The following is a 20,535-nucleotide window of genomic DNA, read 5'->3' on the forward strand; positions in this document are numbered from 1 at the left end:
CAAAGATGGCACATGTCAAAATTTGGAGCCAACAGTAGTCAAACACCCATAACTAATTCATCTTCCAACGTTGAATAATCACTATATATGCTGTTACAATGGAAAGACAAAATTGGTTTTGCTGAATCTACGGTCTTTTCACCTTTATTCTATGTATTTGGAGCAGACCCTAATTCTAAATCTTCTATAAATCAACTGAGGCATTGAAAGTACTGGGCTATCAACTATTTCATCAACCTATCACTGTAATGCCAGTATTTTGACAGTCCCATCCGTCACCAGATTGCGTCACAGTAGCAGATTAACAGAGCAAAGCTGATGGCAGAAGCGCAGATGCTGAGAAATGGTTGAACACATCTCTGACCATTCAGATCCATCATGCAAACTCATGTACCATGTCGCAGCATCTTCTTGATTGCAGGCAGTGCCATGGTTTCATTGGAGTTGGTGCTTCTTTTACTGACCTGCAATGCATATGTTCTTTTACTGACTTGTAGTATTCAGATTACATGACCTGCAATGCATATCACCTTGTGGAACATTCACGTTTGCAATGTAATCACAAGCATGCCCTTGGCAACTGACTCATCGCACAAGCAGCTCACGACCTGCTGGAACGCAGCCAACACGCTTAACATGCGAACTCAGCCTATCAACCATCTCGGGTACCTGATCTGACTCTGGGTGCTTTCTGTCCCCAACTGTGAACTCATGGAATGCCTCATCGTGTTCTATCGAACTTGAGCCTGCTGTTTTCTGAGACCCTGTTCCTTTAATCTGTATCCTCGCCTTCGCCATGTCGCTCCATTGCCCAGCCTCCGCGTAGATGTTCGACAGGACAGCATAGTTCCATGCATTTGAGGGCTGCAGCTTGCTCAGCTCGTTCACTGCTAGTTCTGCATACTCCACGTTCTTATGCAGACGGCATGCACTCAGAAGGGACCCCCATATGACCTCATTAGGCTCCCAAAGCATGCTTTTGATCAGGTCGACGGCCTCCTTGATGAGCCCTCCTCGGCCAAGAAGGTCGACCATGCAACCATAATGCTCTATCTGGGGCATGATACCATAGTCCGTCTCCATGTTGGAGAAGTACCGCTGCCCTTCTTCCACAAACCCCATGTATGTGCAAGCGCTGAGAACGTTGATCAGCGTCACAGCATCAGGGTGCAACCCTTGCTGCTTCATTTGAGCAAACAGATCCAGCGCCTTATCTCCATGCCCATGCATTGCAAAACCTCCAATTATGGTGTTCCACGATACCGAATCCTAATCGACCATCTCAGTGTCAAAGATGTAATCGGCTCTGTTCACACATCCACACTTGCAAAACATGTCCATCAGGGCATTGCATGCAAGGGTTGATCTGCCCAGCTTCCTCTGCGCACGTGCCAGTGGATCCTCTTCCCGAGGGCAAGCGAGCCAGACTCAGCGCATGCAGCCAGGATACTCACAACCGCAGCTACATCAAGTTCCACAGCAGCCTCCTTCATCCGAGTAAACAACCTCCCTGCCTCCTCGACAAGCCCCTTCTGCACGCATGCTGACACCATTATAGTCCACGTCACCAAGTTCTTGGTCGGCATCTTATCGAAGATCACCCGTGCCATCTCCATGTCGCCCTTCTTACAATAGGCCGGCACCACCGTCGACCACGACACCACATTCCTCTCCAGCATGCGCTGGCTACTGGAGCAGCTCGAAGGCCTCATCTGCCTCCTCGGCCTTGGCGTACCCGTCCAGCATCGTGTTCCAGCTCACCGTGTCCCTCTCGGGCATCTCGTCAAACATCCTCCTCGCGCCGGCCACCTTCCCGTGCCGCACCATCGCGGCCATGGCCGTGTTCCAGGACACGACGTCCCGCATCGGCATTTCGTCGAACGCCTTCCTGGCGTCCGCGAACCCGCCGTTCTTGGAGTAGGCAACGATCAGAGCGTTGCCGACGAAGGTGTCCTCGACGGACCCCAGCTTGACGACGCGCGAGTGCACCGCGCGGACAGGCGCGACGCTGGCGGCGGCGAGCGCGGCGTGCGGAAGGGAGTTCAGCGCGTAGGCGCGGAGGAGAGTGTTGGCGAGGAAGGTGGTGGCGTGCAGTATAGATAGAATGTTAAGGTTTGTTTCCTTTGTATTAGGATGGCCGACCACGTTATTTTCTCTATATATACACTTTTGTACTCTTGCCTTATGTGTGGCCAAATCAACACGTATCCGCTGACGGCGTTCCTTCCATCTAGCTTTCATCCTCTGATTTTCTATATGGTACCAGAGCCTATCTGAGATTAAGATCGATCTTCAACATGGCCAGTTCCTCCGCCATCACCATCTCCAATCCCCTTCTCGGCTTCCAGATCTTAGAGAAGCTGGATAAGCAAAACCATACGCTATGGAGTGCGCAGGTACTCGCTGCTATATGCGGCGCAAGATTGGACGGCCACATCAACGGCACAATCGTGGCTCCAGCAGTAGAGATCGAGCAGAAGGAAGACAACAAGGTGACAATGATCCCTAATCCAGTCTACCAGGAGTGGTTTGCCACGGACCAACAGGTCCTTGGCTTCCTCTTCTCATCATTGTTGCGAGAGGTACTCACTTAGGTCGCCGCATCAAGGACGGTGGTCGAAGCCTGGTGCGCTATAAAAGGCACGTTCGCATCTCAGACGCGCGCACGTTCTCTCAATGTTCGTCTCTCCCTCACGACGACACGCAAAGGTAACATGACTGTCTCCGAATACTTTGGAAAGATGAGGTCCCTCGGAGATGAAATCGTTGCATCTGGCAAGCCAATAGATGAAGAAGATTTGGTGGCTTATATATTGAATGGTTTAGATGATGATTTTGAACCTGTTATCTTTGCATTAGTGGCAAGGGTAGAACCCATCACCATGATGGATCTATACTCTCAGTTGTTGAATTTTGAGAACAGGCAAGCTCTTCGCAGCAGCGGCTCTTTGGTGAATGCTGGAAACCGTGGGCATGGAGGACCGCCCACCCGCGGCGGCGCTGGACGTGGCCACGACGCATCTAGTGGCCACCCCATCCAACCCATTCAACGAATTAAACATCATAAAAACTGGATGGCCATCTCCTGGATAGATTCATCCATCCAACCAAACGCACCCTAAATTTCATAGCACATCATTCTAAGATTCATAGCCATAAAACTTGCAACTTGAGATATGAAGCACTTAGATCTAGGCACCGAGTGAAGAAATTCTTCAAGTTGATAAACTAGAATCAAGGAAGATTCAAGACCAACTTGCCTCTAGCAACAAGAAAAACAACTTCGAGGTGATTGAAAATTTTCAGCTCTTAAGCAAAACGAAAATCACAACGAAAAAACTAAAAACTCACGACAAAGCAAATGAGCCAATAGAAGTAGACTAGAAATAAATAAACTCAAGCATGAGGGCAAATATAAAGTATATTTCCTGCAAAGGACAACCCTATTTTGGGCAAATTATATGCATTTTACTCACAAAAAGCTCTTACCTATACATAGGCTAAGCTATACTCTCACTCTCCTATAAACTCTAGCATAAGGCTCTCAAATGACTGGCTCAAACCTCTCATATCGTCTTACCCCTCTATTTATAGGCCTAAGGAGATTGTTTAGCCCTTAAGTTTTTTTTTTCCTAAAATACCTCTAACTTCTAATGCATTCCTACCTACCACTGGGGGTATTTTGGTCCAATATTTTCTCCGTCCTACGAACGATCGTGGTACCTTCATGACTTAGCTTTGAAAGTAATATGCTCTAGAGGCAATCATAGGGATGATTGTATTATACGTCTATGTTCATGTACTTCTGAATATTGTGTTATTTTTTGGATGACTATCATTTACATTGATTAGCAAGTACTATATTCATATACTTCTGAATAATGTATTATTTTTTGGATGACTATCATTTACATTGATTAGCAAGTATGTGACTTATTTATGGAACTCTTCGCTTATATCATGATGTTATTCTGATTTGATCTCTAGTCATATATCATTGGGATGATTCATAAGACCATCACATGTATTGATTGATGATTACGTTTCACGAATCATAGGTATAGAGATACCGAATCGATAATGTGGGTATTCATGTTAGAGAACATGATGTTAGATAGACTCACTTTGAGATACTTCTGGGATTGTTATTATGATGTGTCATCAGTTGTTATCTCAAATGGTGTACTTGTAGGATCCTTATAACTGAGATCGTCATTGATTCCTAGAATCTGTAGCGATATACTTTGGGACTACCAAACGCTATTCCGTAACTAGATAGTCATAAAGATAGTTTTCGGGTTTATCATGAAACATGTCATAGGGTGTAAGTGATCAAGATGAAATTTGCCCCTCTTTGATAACGAGAGAGATATCTCTAGGCCCTTCGAAGTAGTTGGATTGAGAAAGTGCATGACCATGTTACTATGATTAAAAAGTTAATTATGATGAATCTACTATTTGATCGAGTGAATGTTCGAGCTATCACAAGGGTGGCACGTATCTCGCCTTGAGCTTGACTTGTATCGTGAGACGAAGTGATCGGTGCATGTGTATATCAAGATTCAGCCGATATGATCTTTATGTATACTCGGGAGTCAACATGTCCTGCTAGGAACCGCTATTGATTTCGGTTCGGAAAGGGTTTTCGAGTCGTAACCGTTTGTACATGAACCTAACGGGTCACACACTTAATGGGTTGGAACAAAACATGCGAATTGGATTTTTATATGGGTTTGATTGGATTGTGATCCATGATGTGTTAGAGTCCTAAAGAGCTTCCAACATGGGAGCCCACATTAGCGAGCTTTATATAAGGAGAGGCGTGGGGTGGGCCGTGAGGGAAGAAAAAGAGCCACTCTGAAACCCTAGTCATAGCCCTTCACACGATTTCCTAAAGCTCTAGCCGCGTGTGCGGTGCTAGCACATCAGCGTTCGGTGATTCCGTCCAGTACGTTTGGATACCGTAGAGGCGTTATTACTATTGTAGCGCTGATCTCCTTAGCATGTAGATCTTAACACACCTACTCGGCTGGTCGATATTCTTGCTCGGTGCTGGTCGTGGAGCGCGGCGCGACCACCCAGAGCTGGTTGAGGACACGACATATTTGCTCGGTGGCTGGTCGAGGAACTGGTCGAGGAGTACGACCACCTGCTCGGAGTTGGTCGAGGAGCGTGATCACCTGCGCGGGACTGGTCACGGACCTGATTGAGAAGCTGTTTCAGGAGTTCTGATGTGCACGACGTTGGATCGGTCTACTCCAACTCTTCTTCCATTGCACTGTGTGACAAGTGGCAACGATCTATGATCTCCTGCTTGCATAGTTTCTTAGGTGAATACGGTAGAGAAATTTTGTTTTAGGCTAGCGTAGCCAATCCGTTCCCCAGCAAGCTTCACTTCAACGCAAGCTTCACAATGATACCACGTGCACTCCATCCTTCCACAGTTTTGAGACCAAACCGCGAAACTGCCTTGTGTGCTTCTCAAAGCGTGACTCATCGCCACTTGCTTTTACCTAAAGCAAGGATCCCGATACCGACACGTGTATTCCGTCTTGCGATCTTGACCATCGACAAGTCTCTCTCACTCCTAATCCCTTATGCCATCTTGTCATTTGCACCGACATCCCTTTCGCTTGACTTTGTCAATATGCTGTCTGCATCCACCTTTTTACGCTTTGCTTGATCTCCATATGCATAGCTAGGATCACTCTTGACTCCGCTCAACCTCCTTGATCGTACGACACCATGCACCGCGCTTAGCCCCGATTATCCCGCCGTCGACCGCCAAGTCGTATCCATCACGTGCACATGATAAGATAAGCACAAACATATCTCCAATTTCATCTCAAGTTAGTCCAAAATCAGAATTTCACCGCCAAGTGCATCCTAGAAAAATCGTGAACACCGAATGATCTGGCGTGTATTTCCCTCTGATCACTGGATAATCCAGCGTGTACAATACTTCCTTCACTGACACACTCCTGAAAAACCCTCCGGTGTGCACACCTTCAATCGATCTGGCGTGTACATTCTCACTAAATAAGCTTTGCATCCTCTCTAGAAAAATTAGTCCGGCATGCACATCTTCCATCACCAGGCCATTTGGCGTATAGAATCACACCAGGCATACTTTGCAACCTCTTTGAAAAAATTAGTCCGACGTGCACTGCTGACCATCTAGTGTTGCAATGGATTTTCTCTACTAAGTCAAAACCCTTTGGCGTGTAATATTCTTGAGCGCCGGACCATCCGGCGTATTGAACTCCTGAACTCCGCCTCGCTCCGAAGTGCACAATGTCTCATCCCTAGACCATCCGGAGTGTACATAATCTCCAGCATCAGATCATCCAGTGAGTACATTTTTCCTGGACTCAGAGATAAATACGTCAACTCTATGTTTCTCTGCAACTTAGGTTGGTCATAATCATAATTGTAATACATAGACATGCTCATGCAATCTCAAATCATCAAAACCAAATTAACAACATTGTCAATCAATCATTATATATAAACCAATGTCTATTTCAACTTAGTTTCTCATAATTTGCTATACATTTTTCAAGAATCTGATTGCAAACTTTACATGGCATCGATAGAAAAAGGAAAGAGTTCAAAGAGAACGTATCACTGCATGATTAGCCAGATTTCACTCTATTGCATAACAATAGAGATATTTTTTCTTTGGGTAGGAGGTGGGGATGTTATCACAGAGACATGGGTACAAATTTCTGGAGTTTGAACTATTTTTGGTCGTCTATGTTCTACCATATGGTTTGGAGTTGTGTCATTGTATTGGTTGACTTGCATCAATGAGTAAGACGCAAATGTTTTATGGCCTTTTGGTACCAAGTTGGAGAAATATTGTAACATTTTGGTTTGGTGAGAATTAGTTGAACTGAAGCGAAAATAATAGCTCCATGAATGCTTGAGTATTTCTTAAACAATTTCTTACTATTAGGTGATGAAGATCTTGAAAAGGTGTATTCGGTAACAAAATAGAATAGGGAAAATATTTTCAACAATTCTGATGTGAAAGTAGGACTGGCTTAGTTCGCACCTCGCACTTTGCGCCGTTATGTGCTTGTGTTTGGTATCGCTATTTCATTTTTTTTTCTGCATGTGTGCTCACCACACCTGTATCTGCAATTGCAGCTCTGTGGTTCTAATGACTGGAGAAGTGATCAAAGAGGTCATCACCTCAACTATTGCTTCAGCTGAAGGCTAATGTGAAGACAGCCTGATAAACTCTCCAGTTATTATGGATGGCAACAGCGTGCCACCTGTTCTTAAGAAGAAGAGCATCCACTAGTTCTTGCCATGACAACTGCAGATTTGGGATCCAACACTCCTCTGAATCCAAGAAATACTGGCCTATTCGTTGCGCACAATTGCGTCGTGCGAGCACCGGGAATGTAGAACGCAACCGGGCTGACATCATACTACCACAAAGAGACAGGCCAAGAAAGAAGGATCAGAAGCTAAAAATTTATCGTGTAAAAGATGGCAGTGTTAGTGCACCTGCTATGCCTGAATGCACCGATCCCAAGGCACCATTGGAGATGTTATCTGATCATCCTGAAATCACTCCCTGTCCCTGTCTAAAAGAGTTGCCAGCGGAAGCATCTGAACCTGTTGTGGCTGAAACCTTGGCAGCTGATGCAGAATGCTGCATCATCTCTCATGATGATGCATCAGACTTCGGAGATGGAGAGTCATCTGATGGAGCTGTAAGCATTGAGCTGGAGATGCCATTAGCCATCGAGGACAGTGATGAATCTGACGAACACATTGATGATTCCATTCTTCCCACTAACAACAATGTATGTGAAGTCGGGGACCAGTCAGTTGTGGATCATGTGCTTGATCAATCGGCAAATGAGTGTGCAAGTTCAGACAAGACGACTCTTCTGGCCGTGATGGCCTCAGAGAAGCATGAACACGCTGAGGTTGGGCCTAAATCAGAGGGTTCATGTAAGGAGTTCGTAAAAACAAAGGCGCAAGCGATATCGAGTGTAACCAGAAAAACTACCTCAGGCCTGAGAAGCGGAAGAACATCGCTTCAGAAGGATGCAGGTACAGCAGTTCAAAGCTTCACTAGGCCCATGACAATGACAAAAAATGCAGATGCTACTGCTACTACTAAGTTCAGTAACCCAGTGAAGAAATTCAGTTCTACTAATGCATCAACTATGCCAAAAGTTAACGAGATCAAAGTAACATCACCATCTAATGCAACGGATTCATCTGCTAAACCTGCTAGGTTGGCAAACCTGAAGGCTTCAACAGCGAAAAGATCTCCATCTCCATAGCTTTCTTCAGGGAACAGACTGACAGAAAGAAGACAGTGAAGGATGTTGTCAAGAATGCTCAAATTTTGCAAAACAAGGGAGAAGAGAAGGTAATGACAGGTCCAGTGAAACTGTCTCATTCTGTAAACATGCCTGCCAAGTCTATCTCGAGCGTAAAGTTGAGAGCAGTCAGGAAAGAAAAAATTGCTCCCCGATCAAGAGCAGTAAGAAAGTTTCCGGAACCGAAAACTATGCTGCTGATGCTAAGGATGCTAAAGAGAGTTTTGAAGACAGCTTCACCGAAAGTGCGAAAACTAGAGGTTAACAACGAAGAGAGCAGACCTCGCAATGGTAAATCGGCATCTCTGATTGCTTCCTATATCATGAGTTGCTTAATTTGCATTTGTAGTAATTTATAATTTTCACACGTTAGTTCATAATGCCAGTGTTAAAAGTTTATTTTTGCAGCGTGTGCAACAAAACAAATTATTCATTGTACAAATATGCAGCGCTGTGCATCTGTTTTCTTCTTTGGTAAATTGTAATCTGATATTTTTGGTTTAAATAATTGTTCTGAAGAAAACATATACTCCAAGTTTTAAATACCGGCGATTCTTTTTTCCGATGTAAATTACATATTTGCACTGCACGAGGATGACAATTTTTCGGCTCCCATCCCACAGAAAAACCTGGCCCTCCAAGAACTGCAACCACAAGGAGACCAAAGCTTGCACCCATCATCCTCACGAGCACCGCGACACAGCCGCCGCCTCGCAAGCTGACGTTCCGGCGCGGCAAGGTGATGAACCCCGACGACAGCAGCAGCACAGCCCCGAGGCGGCTCCGGTTCAGGCCTGCCATGGCCGCCACAGACGCGACCGGCAGGAGCAGAAGCGGCAGAGTCACCACCGGAAGGAGGATTGGCAGCAGCGCTGCAGGGGAGAGAGACGCAGGCACGGCACGAGCCGAGGTCGTGGTCCTGCGGCGGCGGCAGGACGGCGGCGGGGACGGGAAGAGGCAGCAGCAGGGGCTGTTTCTGTTCAACAACGTGATCGAGGAGACGGCAAGAAGTCTTGAGAATAGCGTAGAGTTAATAAACGTCTTAACAATTTTTTTTTCAAAACGGGTGACATTCTACTTTTATCATCAATGTACCTCAAAAATTAATAGTAGAAGCATAACAAAAAGAATCAAATTGTTAACAAAATATTTAAAAAAATGCATGGCTCTAGTAGATATATATATGAAAGCTAGGTTCTATTGAAAAAAAAGATAGTAATTTGAAAAAAAAAACCTTCAAAGAAAAAAATCACCAGTAGGATACAATAGAATTCAAAACTCACTTATATATATTTGTATATAAATTTTATGTCTTTAATAATAAGGAGAATAGCTTCACAAGATGAGAGAAATTAAGCTCAAAAACAAAATGAAAATCTCATAAAAAATTTGCAACAAAACAAATGAGCCAATAGAAGTAAACTAGAAGAAGATGAACACGAGCATTAGAGAAAACATGCACTTTATTTCTTCAAGAGGTCAACTCTACTTTAGGCACATTAGAAGATAATTTTCTCACAAAAGTTCTCACATATTACAAAGGCTAAGTTCTCCTATCTTTTTCCTCTAAAACCCTTGCACACAAATATAAGTGAAAGACTCACTCCTCTCCTATAGCTCTACCCCTCTATTTATAGGTCTAGAGAGATTATTTAGACCTTAACCTTCATTGTTCTTAAAATACCTCTCTCTTCCAATTGCATCATACATTTTGATTCAATTTTCGCTCCTTTCATCGAACGGTCATGACTTCTTCATGATTTAGCTTCGCTTCAATGCAAGTTTCGCGATGATGCCACATGCACTCACTCCTTCCACTGTTTTGGGATCAAACTGTGAAACCGTCTAGCACGCTTCTCAAAATGTGACTTACTGTCATTTGCTTAAGCCTTAAGCAAGCATCCTGATATCGACGTATGTACTTCATCCTGCGATCTTGACTGCCGACAAGTCTCTCCTGCTCTCGATACCTCAGATCACATTATCATTTACACCAACATCTCATTCGCTTGACTTTATCAACACGTCTTCTTCATCCATCTTCTCATGCTTTGCTTGATCTCCACATGCACAGCTACGATCACTCTTGACTCTGCACGACCTCCTCGATCGTCCGGCACCAAGCACCCTGCTTGACCCCGATCATCCTGCCATCGGTCGCTAAAGTACATACATCACCTACACAACACAAGACAAGCAAACATGTATCTCCAACACCATTATGGATTAGTCAAAAACAAATCCTTTGTTAAAAGCACTTCTCAGTGAAAAAGTGAACGCCAGATGATCCGATGTATACTCCTTCTAAGCGCCAGATCATCCGGTGTGATCAACTCATCAGTCAGCCCAGTTTGTAACCTCTATGCAAGAATTTCTCCAGCGAAGCATCCGGTGTTCATCCGTTTAAGCGTTGGACCATTCGACGAGTACAAGTCCACTAGAGCCAATTTGCAACTTCTCTGCAAGAAAAGCTTCGGTGGTCACTGATGCATGTACTTCGTTGAAACGATGGACTATTTGGCGTGTACTTCAATTTTTGCTTCTTCGTTGGAATGCTCTGACGTGTACCGCATATGAATACCGGATCATCCGGTGTGTACAATTTTTCTGAACTTAGTAAAAAATAACAACTCTATTTTCTCTACAACTTTGGTTAGTCATGATCATAATTGCAGTACATATACACGCTCATACAATCCAAAAATTATCAAACCAAATCAACACATTTATCAATCACTCATCACATATAAACTAAGACATATTTTCACTTGGTTTGTCAGTTCGTCACCGAGACGAGGCAGAACAAGGAAGGCGCTCATCGACGCATTTGAGAGCATAATCTCTCTACAGGAGGATGCCCCACCACCATTGTCGGTCGTGCCAGGTGTGGCGCCTCGAGCCAAATAAGCCCTAACTATGGTTCTCTTGAGCGCGGAGATGCAACTCCGCATGACCTTGTGCATGTATGGTCTATCTCGATTGTACATCTCTCTCTTCTGATAATTATTCATCCATTGATTTTCTTAATTACCTTATGATTTTTTTCAACTGCACTTTCAACACAAATCTCAATGAAATTGGTTGTGCCAGGTGCGGCGCCTCGAGACAAACAAGGCCTAACTATGACTCTTTTGAGCTGAAATACAACTCCGCATGTATTTATGTATGTATAGCTTATCCTGGTCATCCATCCCTTAAACCGTCTTCACAATACAATACAAATTTGATAATCATCTGTCAACTACCTTATAATTTTTGACTTGTCGCTCCAATACAAATCTTAACGTTAATAAACAGACTTAACAAGTTATACGTCAGCATAACCTATTGAAATTTCCCCTCCCCTCTCTTGAGGTTTGCATGCTTGTCTTCCTAACGATGCAATAATACTTTCCTGTACATTCCTGGAAAAGGAAAACGGGTTTTGCACGTTTGAGGTTTTTCGTGGCAGTTATTGTGTTCCATGATCGATCAAACGAGAGTCATTGCGTTGGTTTGTGTTTGTTCAAGGCTTGGCATTGATGATTTGGAAAAAAGTTACTGCGATGATGTCCTGCTAAACTATTTTGTCGCAGAAAGTAAAAAAAGTAGCACATTAAACTTTGTTTCAGTGGCTTTCCCTAAACAGGATACTAATCTTGGAGACATTTTATTTTCAACTATGCGTAAGTTGATAAATTTGGGAAGCGGTTTATGTGACCTAAGTGCACGACATGTCAGTGGTCATATTACGTGCAGTTATTTCCGTAAATTTATTCACCATTACCTTAGAATCTCCAGCTCTTGTTTCCTAATTACAATCTGCAAGGTCAGCGCAGCTCAAACAGTCGTAGTTTTCCATGCGTTGTGTTCAATCAAGAGCATTTTTAGTTTTTTACCATTCTTGCTGGCTTGGCTGGACCGTTGACTAGAGATCGGGTCAACGCCAGATGAATTAGTTGACCAGGTCAAACCGTTCTGAAGGCTGCTGCTACTGATCATGTAAGGATGAACAGTTATTAGAATGTGTCCGTCCCAAATTTGGATTTGTTTGATGGACGAAATGGAATTCACGAAAATTCAGAGTCAACATTTGAGGGAAGCAGCCAGCCAGAGAATTCCAACAGATAACCAGGTCATGATTTGGAGTGGTTGAGTGGAGCCATCCAAAATTCAAAGTGGATCAGCGTAGCATATTTGTTGGATGAGCATGTCTTACATTACGTGGCATGGTCTCCATTTGGACCCAAACCTCAAGCGTGTCAGAACAAGCTGATCTTAACAAGATCGTTAGGAGTTCTTGCAAGGAAACTCCATCGAAAGCTCATCGATATCTCTAAAAAATCCAGAGCTCACCTGTCATCTTACATGTTCTTGGCATTTCGTTTATTTAGGGTTGATTTGGAGTCCAAGTTTCATGGGAAACAATTCAATTCCTGTATGAAAATTCTCCTGTTCTTTTATTAGATAAAGAAATGTTTTTGTTATAAAACACACACTCAACTGTTCATTATTACAAGATTCAGCTATAGCATATGAATATATGATCACCCCTCCAGCAACATTAGGCAAAAAGGTGCTGGCACCGGCACCCGGCAACACCACTGGTGCTAACACGGTTCCTAGCGGAACTGCTGCTGCCATTGGCTTGATTACCCGGCTTGTCCCTGCTTGAATCGAGTCTGTAGCTGTTGTGTTCGAGTGCACCTGATGAGCTACAACGGTTGCCATGGCAGGCCGCACAGTTGCTGTAGACTGAACGTGTGAAGAAGCAACTGGAGCGGGCACATGCGTAGATCGCACAGGAGCCAAAGCTTGAGCATGTGGGGGCAGCGGTAGGAGCCGGTGCTTGGTTATCCCGAACCGAGCGCACACGAGCTTAAGATTTTTGGCCATGATATCATATTAAAGTGTATGTATCGACTAACTCATCTAATAACTCAAAAAGATAGAGAAATATAGACAATTCACTTATATTTTAATAGTATCATGTACCCATGTTTTGGTGGCGTGTATCCCTTGCCCGACTCTTGCCCCGATCCACGACCACCTCCCGGTGGTGGCGCCGCTCCAAAGCCCTAGTCGACTCCACTATTGTGTTCGTGGTTCCCTGAAGCTTGACCTCCACCGCGGGGGTGGTGCACCGCCCGAGATGCCAAATCGGCCATGGTTCATCATGTCTCCCTGCTGAACACCGTCGTCAACTCTCTTTCTAGAATGAACAACATCTGCGTATGATCATCGTGAGGAAGCAAGATGTGATTTAGGTTTTCTCATACTAGACCGAGCGAATAGATAATCTAACCCTTCCGGCAACCGATAATACACTCCACAAAACTCAAGCTAGTATCGATCGAATTCGGTTGTGCTTGTGTCACTACTACAGAACATACCATAAGTAGCGTCCTATTACTGCGGGTTGTGCAAAAACCACAATTGAAGATGTATCAACATCGGTTCTTAATCTCCCGCGTATAAAAAATGAGTGAGTCGCTAAGAACCGGCACTGAAAAGGACTATCAGTGTCGGTTCGTGGCTAGAACCAGCATTGATACATCAGTGCTGGTTCTAGCCACGAACCGGCACTAATAGACCATTTCAGTGCCGAGTCATGCCACGAACCGGCACCGATGTGGATGTACCCAAAATATCTCTTCAATCATGTTATGGCTCTAACCGTCCATGTTCGTCCGCTCCTTATCTTTTCGGCTCTAACTTCACATACTCCATCTACTCCTTATCTCTTTGGCTCGCCCCCCCCCCCCCTCTCTCTCCCTCTCCACCTTATCTCTTCCTCTCTCTCCCTCCCTCACTCTTCACTGCTCCTCCTTTGACCGCTTGGATCCGTTCGTGCTCGCATGATCCACAGAGGAGGCGGCCGGATTCACGCCGTGCTACTCCTCCAGTTCACGTCGTGCTCATCCACGCCGGCGAGCTCGTCCACGGCACGAGCGTCCACCACCGCAAGCTCATCCATAGAGCGGGAGTCCGCCATGGCGAGCTCGTCCACAGCGTGGGCGTTCACCACGACGAGCTCATCCACGGCGCGGGTGTCCACCGTGGTGAGCTCGTCCATGGCGTGGAGGATCTATACATCATGCATTTTTATGCGGTGGTGGAGGTGGCTTTACTTTCTTAGTAGTTAGGTAGCGGAGGATTTGTACAACATGCGTTTTTATAGCTGGAGGTAGCTTTGATTTCTTGGTATCTAGGTAGCCAAGTTGCAGCCAAGAAGATTGGGAGGAGTGGTGGGCACGAAGGACTTGTAGCTAGGTAGATTTGCTTTCTTGATTGCGTTTTTATGCGGGTGCATGCGTTGTTCTTTGCATTGTTGTGTTGAATTTGATTGTGAGATGTGTTGTATGGATGAGATAAGTAGATTCCCGTGTTGTTGTATTGAATTTGATTATGAGATGTGTTTGATTTGAGCATGTTGCGGCGATGGCACCGCCGGAGATAGAAGCAGCAACTGAGATGGCTCAAGAGTTCTCGAGCCAGCTCATTTATTATTTTGGCTCCCGTAACCTTTTCAGTACCAGTTCGAGCCTCCAACCGGCAGTGAAAAGAGTTTTTAGTATCGGTTCTAGACCTGGCACTGATAGTGTCGGTTCAAAAATAATCAGTGTCGGTTCAAAATCTGCACTGATGATGTTTTTGAACCGGCACTGATATGATGTGCCTTTCTGTAGTACTAGTGTGTTACCAAACCAACCCGAGTGTCAATCTCTTCCAAATTAGAGCATGTGGTAGTTAGAGCCTTGTCGAGCCAAAGCCGATCAACTCGGTTTGGCTGACAAAGTTGATCTCGTAAATTTGCTTGCAGTTTGATTCACAATTACCACTTCTTTTTAAATTTGAAACAACAGTTCCACCGTCATCTCCAACCGGCCGATCGTCATGGCCGTTGCAGCCGCACCAATGCCATGCTTGTCGCCAATGACTCCTGAGATCGCTTTAACAAACGGAGGCGCATAATGCAAACCTCATTTCTTTGAGCGTAAATCCCTGACTTTGGCATCACCTAGTTTCCTTGGAGGAGAGATTCGAGGTGGCGGCGGCGGTCCACTCCATGTCTTGGATCAGTGCCGCACCACTGCATCAATGATTTTTGTCACCAAAGAACACCATTGACATGTACCTGCAAGAGAATCTGATGGTATTGCCTCTGTCGTGTGTGATTTTCCTGTATCAGCTCCTCTTCTATCCTGAGAAGATCGTCCAACGTGAACCCTGCCTTGGCCGCAATTTGCACGAACTCCTCCGTTGATGGCATGTCCATCTCCCCCTCCTCTGAATAGCCACCTTCATCTTCATCTTCATCTTCCTCTTCCTTGTCGCCTCGTGCCCAAAACTTACCGAAGGGATTAGAACCGTATGCCCAGCGACCAGGTCGCAGAGCTGAATCTGGATGCCTTGCTAAGGCCCTGTTTGGAAAATAAAAATTTCAAAAGAATTATGCAAGAATTTTATAGGGAACAATTTAATTATATAGGAGTTTTACAAAGTTTTTTAATGTTCCAAATGAGGTGTATGTAGTTTGACCTTATCAGTTCAGATCTAGTCTTCTTTCCATCACTGTGAAAATCTCCAGTAGTCACATTTGCACAACACAGATAGTGATGATGTCAAGTGATGTCTGTGTAGGATCGAGAACGGCGACTAGAGGGGGGGTGAATAAGTGCCCTACAAATTTCTTGCAAAATATGGTCTACTCCTTGTTCACTCAACGCTCATCGGATCAAGGTGGATGGGAGGCGGCAACCATCTTGCCATACTGACAAGAAGCACAAATAAGGTTCTTCTCAAATTCAGGCTTGGGCAATTCTCGGATCAAGCCTAGGGCACTCAAAAGAGTAAGCAAATCAAAACTCATGCGTCCTAGTCTCCTATGCCACATCCAATGCTTAGAAGAAGGTTGAGCATTAAAATAATGAGAAGAACCAAGAGACTTAGAAAAATCAGCTCCAAAAACTCTCACAACTTGAGAAATCTTACAAATCAAATAGCTAGAAGAATCAAGAACTTGAGAAATATAGCGTTTGAAACGCACTTCCAAGTCCTCATCCAACAACTGAGATGTAAAGAGAATGTTATATCACATATGCTCTACCAAAGTCATATCCTTGAAAGTGAAACTCTCATTCACCCTTATTATACCTTTGGCTTTTACTCTTTCTTTCCGATCATCTCCGAAAGTGATGTACACGTGTCTCTTCACAGGGGTGCGACTGGAGAACCTTGATGCATCTCCGGTCATATGACACGAACAACCGGAGTCAATGAGCTATTTGTTCTCCAGGCCTCCGCCTATCACCTACATATGAGAATAATAGTAGGCGAATCGCTCAGTACACCAACAGAAGGGCGATACATGTCCTGGGTACTCCACTCTCACTCACGCCTCTCATCTCTCCTACGATGAAAGCAAAACCCAACAAGGTTACTCTCTCTCTGGCACTAGGTGCAGTAATAACGTCTCTGAGAAACTCGACTGCTAGTCACTCTAGTCTCTCTTACAAATACCCTCATCATAGGCTATGGAACTCTCTTGGGTGTGGGTTTCTTCTTTGTAGGTTGAGGTGTAGGCTTGTTCTTTTCTGGCATGAATTATGAGGCATTGATCTTAGTTTTCTCCAACTCTAGGGTGGTGGGTGGGGTAAATACAGTCTTGCAAAAACTGGTGTAAACAACTCTCTCAAAGCCTAAATTCGAAGCTAACCCAATCTTATCAGCACGCATCTTGGTCTTGGCCAAGATCAAATCCATTTTTCCTTGCCTTCTGAGCACTTCTCCACAAGAGAAATGAGGTACTCATTCTCAGTCATGAGCTTTTTAACTTGCCCTCTAACTCAGCTGAGCTTCTTCTTAAGGATCATGTAGGTGGGACACTTAGCCTACACATCCATAGAACCCTCAGCACTCTCCAATCTAGACTCTAGCACTTTTATGCGCTTGTCTTTTACTTCAGCATCCTTTAAAAGCAAAGGGCAATTCTTGCAAGCATCTAAGAGAGTAGGTCTAGACTCCTCCTCAAGGAGCTTCTTCTCGGCATTCTTAAGCTGACTGGGGACTTGAGCATGCACAGTTTGAAGCTCGGCAAGCTCACTCATGACAACCAAGCAACTCTCACAATCCCCATCCTCAACATTGGCCCTACACCTAAGCCACTCAAGCTCAGAAGAAATAGACTCATACTTAGGCCTAAGCTTTTTCAACTCACACACAACTTTTTAAAGTAACATATCCTGGCTAACGAGAGTATCATTCAAGATATCAACTTGGAAGAAAAGCTGATCATAGGAAGGTAGTACCTCGGAGGGATCAAGCTCAGTGTCGTTGTCGTCCGCCATGAAGCAGAGGTCGGTGAAGTCCTTGGCCTTTTTCTTGTTCTTCACTTGTGGTTCCTCTTCCTTCGAGCTCTCCTCCTTGCTTGATGAGGTGTCGATGTCGCTGAGAGTTGCCACAAATGCCCTAGAAGCCATCTCGGCCATCTTATCATGGTTCTTCTTGAAGAAGGGTTTTTTTTATTCTTCTTATTGTGCTTATTGTAGTCGTGGTCATTGTCCTCCCTCTTCTTGAGTTTGGGGCAGTCCGTCTTGATATGAGTGGTATCACCACACTCAAAACAAGCACAAGAACCCCCTCTCCTCTGGTCTCTCCTGTTATTGTAGAAGCGAGAGAACTTCTTCATGATGAGAGCAAGGTCCTCATCATCCAGTGCATCCACCTGCTCCTCTGTGATAGAAACCAAGGAAGACAAAGCAAAACCACTTGGTGAGGTGTTAGCATAAGAAAAGCTAGCTCCAGCCTGATTGCTACCATTTGGTCCGGAAACCAACGCTATGTTCTGAGACAGGGGGTTTTTGAGGCCAATCTAAGTTATCTTAGCTATTTTGGTGGACTTGAGCTTACTGAAGAGTTCATCACAAGTAAATGTATCGTAACTTGATTACTCTTCAATGCTCGAGATCTTCACTTCTCATATACTACGGTCAAGAGAATAGAGAAGCTTGATCGCCCTCTCATGGTCAGAGTAAGGCAAAATACCAGTGAATCTAAGGTTGCTCACAATTCTATCAAAACTAGCAAACATAGCATCCAAAGATTCACCAGAACCTTGCACAAATATTTGGTATTCTTGATTGTAAGTGCTTTGGCATTTGACCTTAATCTGATTAGTGCTTTCATTGAAGACACTCAGAGTAATCTAGATCTCCCGGGCAGTATGGAGGTGCTGAACCCTGTCAACTTATTCTAACTCAGGCTAGTGAACAAAAAATTTCTGACCTTATTATTGACATCATACTGTTCGATTTGAACCTGAGTCATAAGAGTAGCAGGGATCTCATAGTTAGAATCAACTACATCTCATATTACACTTCCTTAGCTTCACCTTCTAGTATAGAAAGTCTCTTCTATCGAACAACAAAATCTTCCTAGTTCTCTCTATGTCACATATGGATCACAAAACCAGTTAAGATCAACAAGTGATCAAACTGGCTCTAATACCAATTGTAGGACCGAGAACGACGACTAGAGGGGGTGAATAGGCGCCTTACAAATTTCTTGCAAAATAGATAACCTACTCCTTGTTCACCTAACGCTCCTTAAAAACACACAAATAGAAGCATAAATTTTAGAAAGATAAAATGAGAAAGAAAGTTTTAAGATAACATGACTTCACAGATAGAATATAAATTATAGACTCTATTCAAGACCATTCCATATGTCTTTGAGCATAAAAGCTTAAAATTTGAACGAAAAGCAAAGAAAAAGACAGTTACCGAAAGAAGCAACTCTCTAAGTTGATGGTCTAGAGACAAGAAAATTCAAGACCCTCTCAAATACATGAGTATATGAACGTTTATACCTCTAGTAACAAGAAAAATAACTTCCTAAAGTTGAAAAAATGTAACTCAAAGACAAAAACAAAAATCAACAAGAAAATCACAACCGAAAAAGGAAAACTTGCAAACTTGCAAGGGAACCAATAGAGAGAGACTAGAATGGGGGAATTCAAGCATATGTAAAAACATAAACTTTATTACTCAAAGAGATCATCCCTATTTAGATGGATTATAAGAAATTTTCTCTTAAAAACTCTCACATATTACATAGGCTAAGCACTCATCTTTCTCTCTTCTAAAACGCTAGCACTAGACTCTTAAATGGGTGGTGCAAGTGGCTCAAGTGGTTGGTTTCAACTCTCTTATAGCCATACCCCTCTATTTATAGGCTAAAAAACTTGACCTCTAAGTTTCCCAGCTTGTTACCAAAATACATCTCTCTTATAATACACTCCTACTTACCATCGAGTATATTTTGGTCTATTTCTTGCTCCATCATCGAATGGTTATAGTGCCTTTATGTCTTAGCTTTGTCTCGACACAGCTTCGCGATGGTGTCACATACTCCTTCAATCTTCCCACGGGTTTGAGGCACAACCATAAAACCTTCTGCACGCTTCTAAAAGCGTGACTCACCACTTACTTACATCTTAAGCAAGCACTCTGATATCAACACGTGTACTCCGTCTTGCGATCTTGACCGTCGACAAGTCTCTCCCGCTCTCGATCCTTTGGGCCACCTTGTCACTTGCACAGGTATCCTTTTAGCTTAACTTTATTAACACCCGTCTTCATACTCCATTTTATGATTTGCGTAACCTCCACATGTACAGTTAGGATCACTCTTGACTCCGCTCGGTCTCTTTGATCGTTCGACACCAAGCACCCGCTTAGTCTCAATCACCCATCAGCGACCACCAAGTTACATCCGTCACCTGCACATCATGAGACAAGCAAACACATTTATCTAACTTCAACTCCGATTAGTCTATAATCAAAATACTTAAACTAAGCTCAAACAATCTAAAACTTGACAAACCAAATCAACAACCTTATTAATCATTTATCACTTATAAATCAATACACATTTTAATTTGGTTTGGCAGTCTATCAACTTCAGCCATAAGGTATTAGCAACTCCTTTCGCATTAGTGGCTAGTAATACTCACGTGAAGACTATCAAATAAAGATGCCGTGCAGTTATCCAATAGCACAAATCATAGTATTGCCACTTGCATCATCTAAACACCAATGATTTGATATGAGAGACCAACTGGACAAATGTCCTGGATGCTTGGGAAACTTTGCGCGTCCAAAGCATATCCACTAAACAATTGCAAGCTATTGCTTTTCAAGTTGCA

General features: G+C 43.9%; 1 non-coding gene and 2 pseudogenes across 1 annotated transcript; 2 read left to right on the top strand and 1 right to left on the bottom strand.

The window, feature by feature from the left end:
* On the bottom strand, positions 1-2,241 carry LOC133906061 (pentatricopeptide repeat-containing protein At3g29230-like; annotated as a pseudogene).
* A 539-nt stretch (positions 2,242-2,780) lies between these two features.
* LOC133906846 (small nucleolar RNA Z247) lies at positions 2,781-2,919 on the top strand. The gene has a single exon (XR_009907855.1). It is a non-coding gene; the product is annotated as a small nucleolar RNA Z247 (small nucleolar RNA).
* A 4,246-nt stretch (positions 2,920-7,165) lies between these two features.
* Positions 7,166-11,468, top strand: LOC133906062 (uncharacterized; annotated as a pseudogene).
* The last annotated feature ends 9,067 nt before the right edge of the window (positions 11,469-20,535 follow it).

The sequence above is a fragment of the Phragmites australis genome, chromosome 23 (assembly GCF_958298935.1).
Source record: "Phragmites australis chromosome 23, lpPhrAust1.1, whole genome shotgun sequence".
Taxonomy (NCBI): Eukaryota; Viridiplantae; Streptophyta; class Magnoliopsida; order Poales; family Poaceae; genus Phragmites; species Phragmites australis.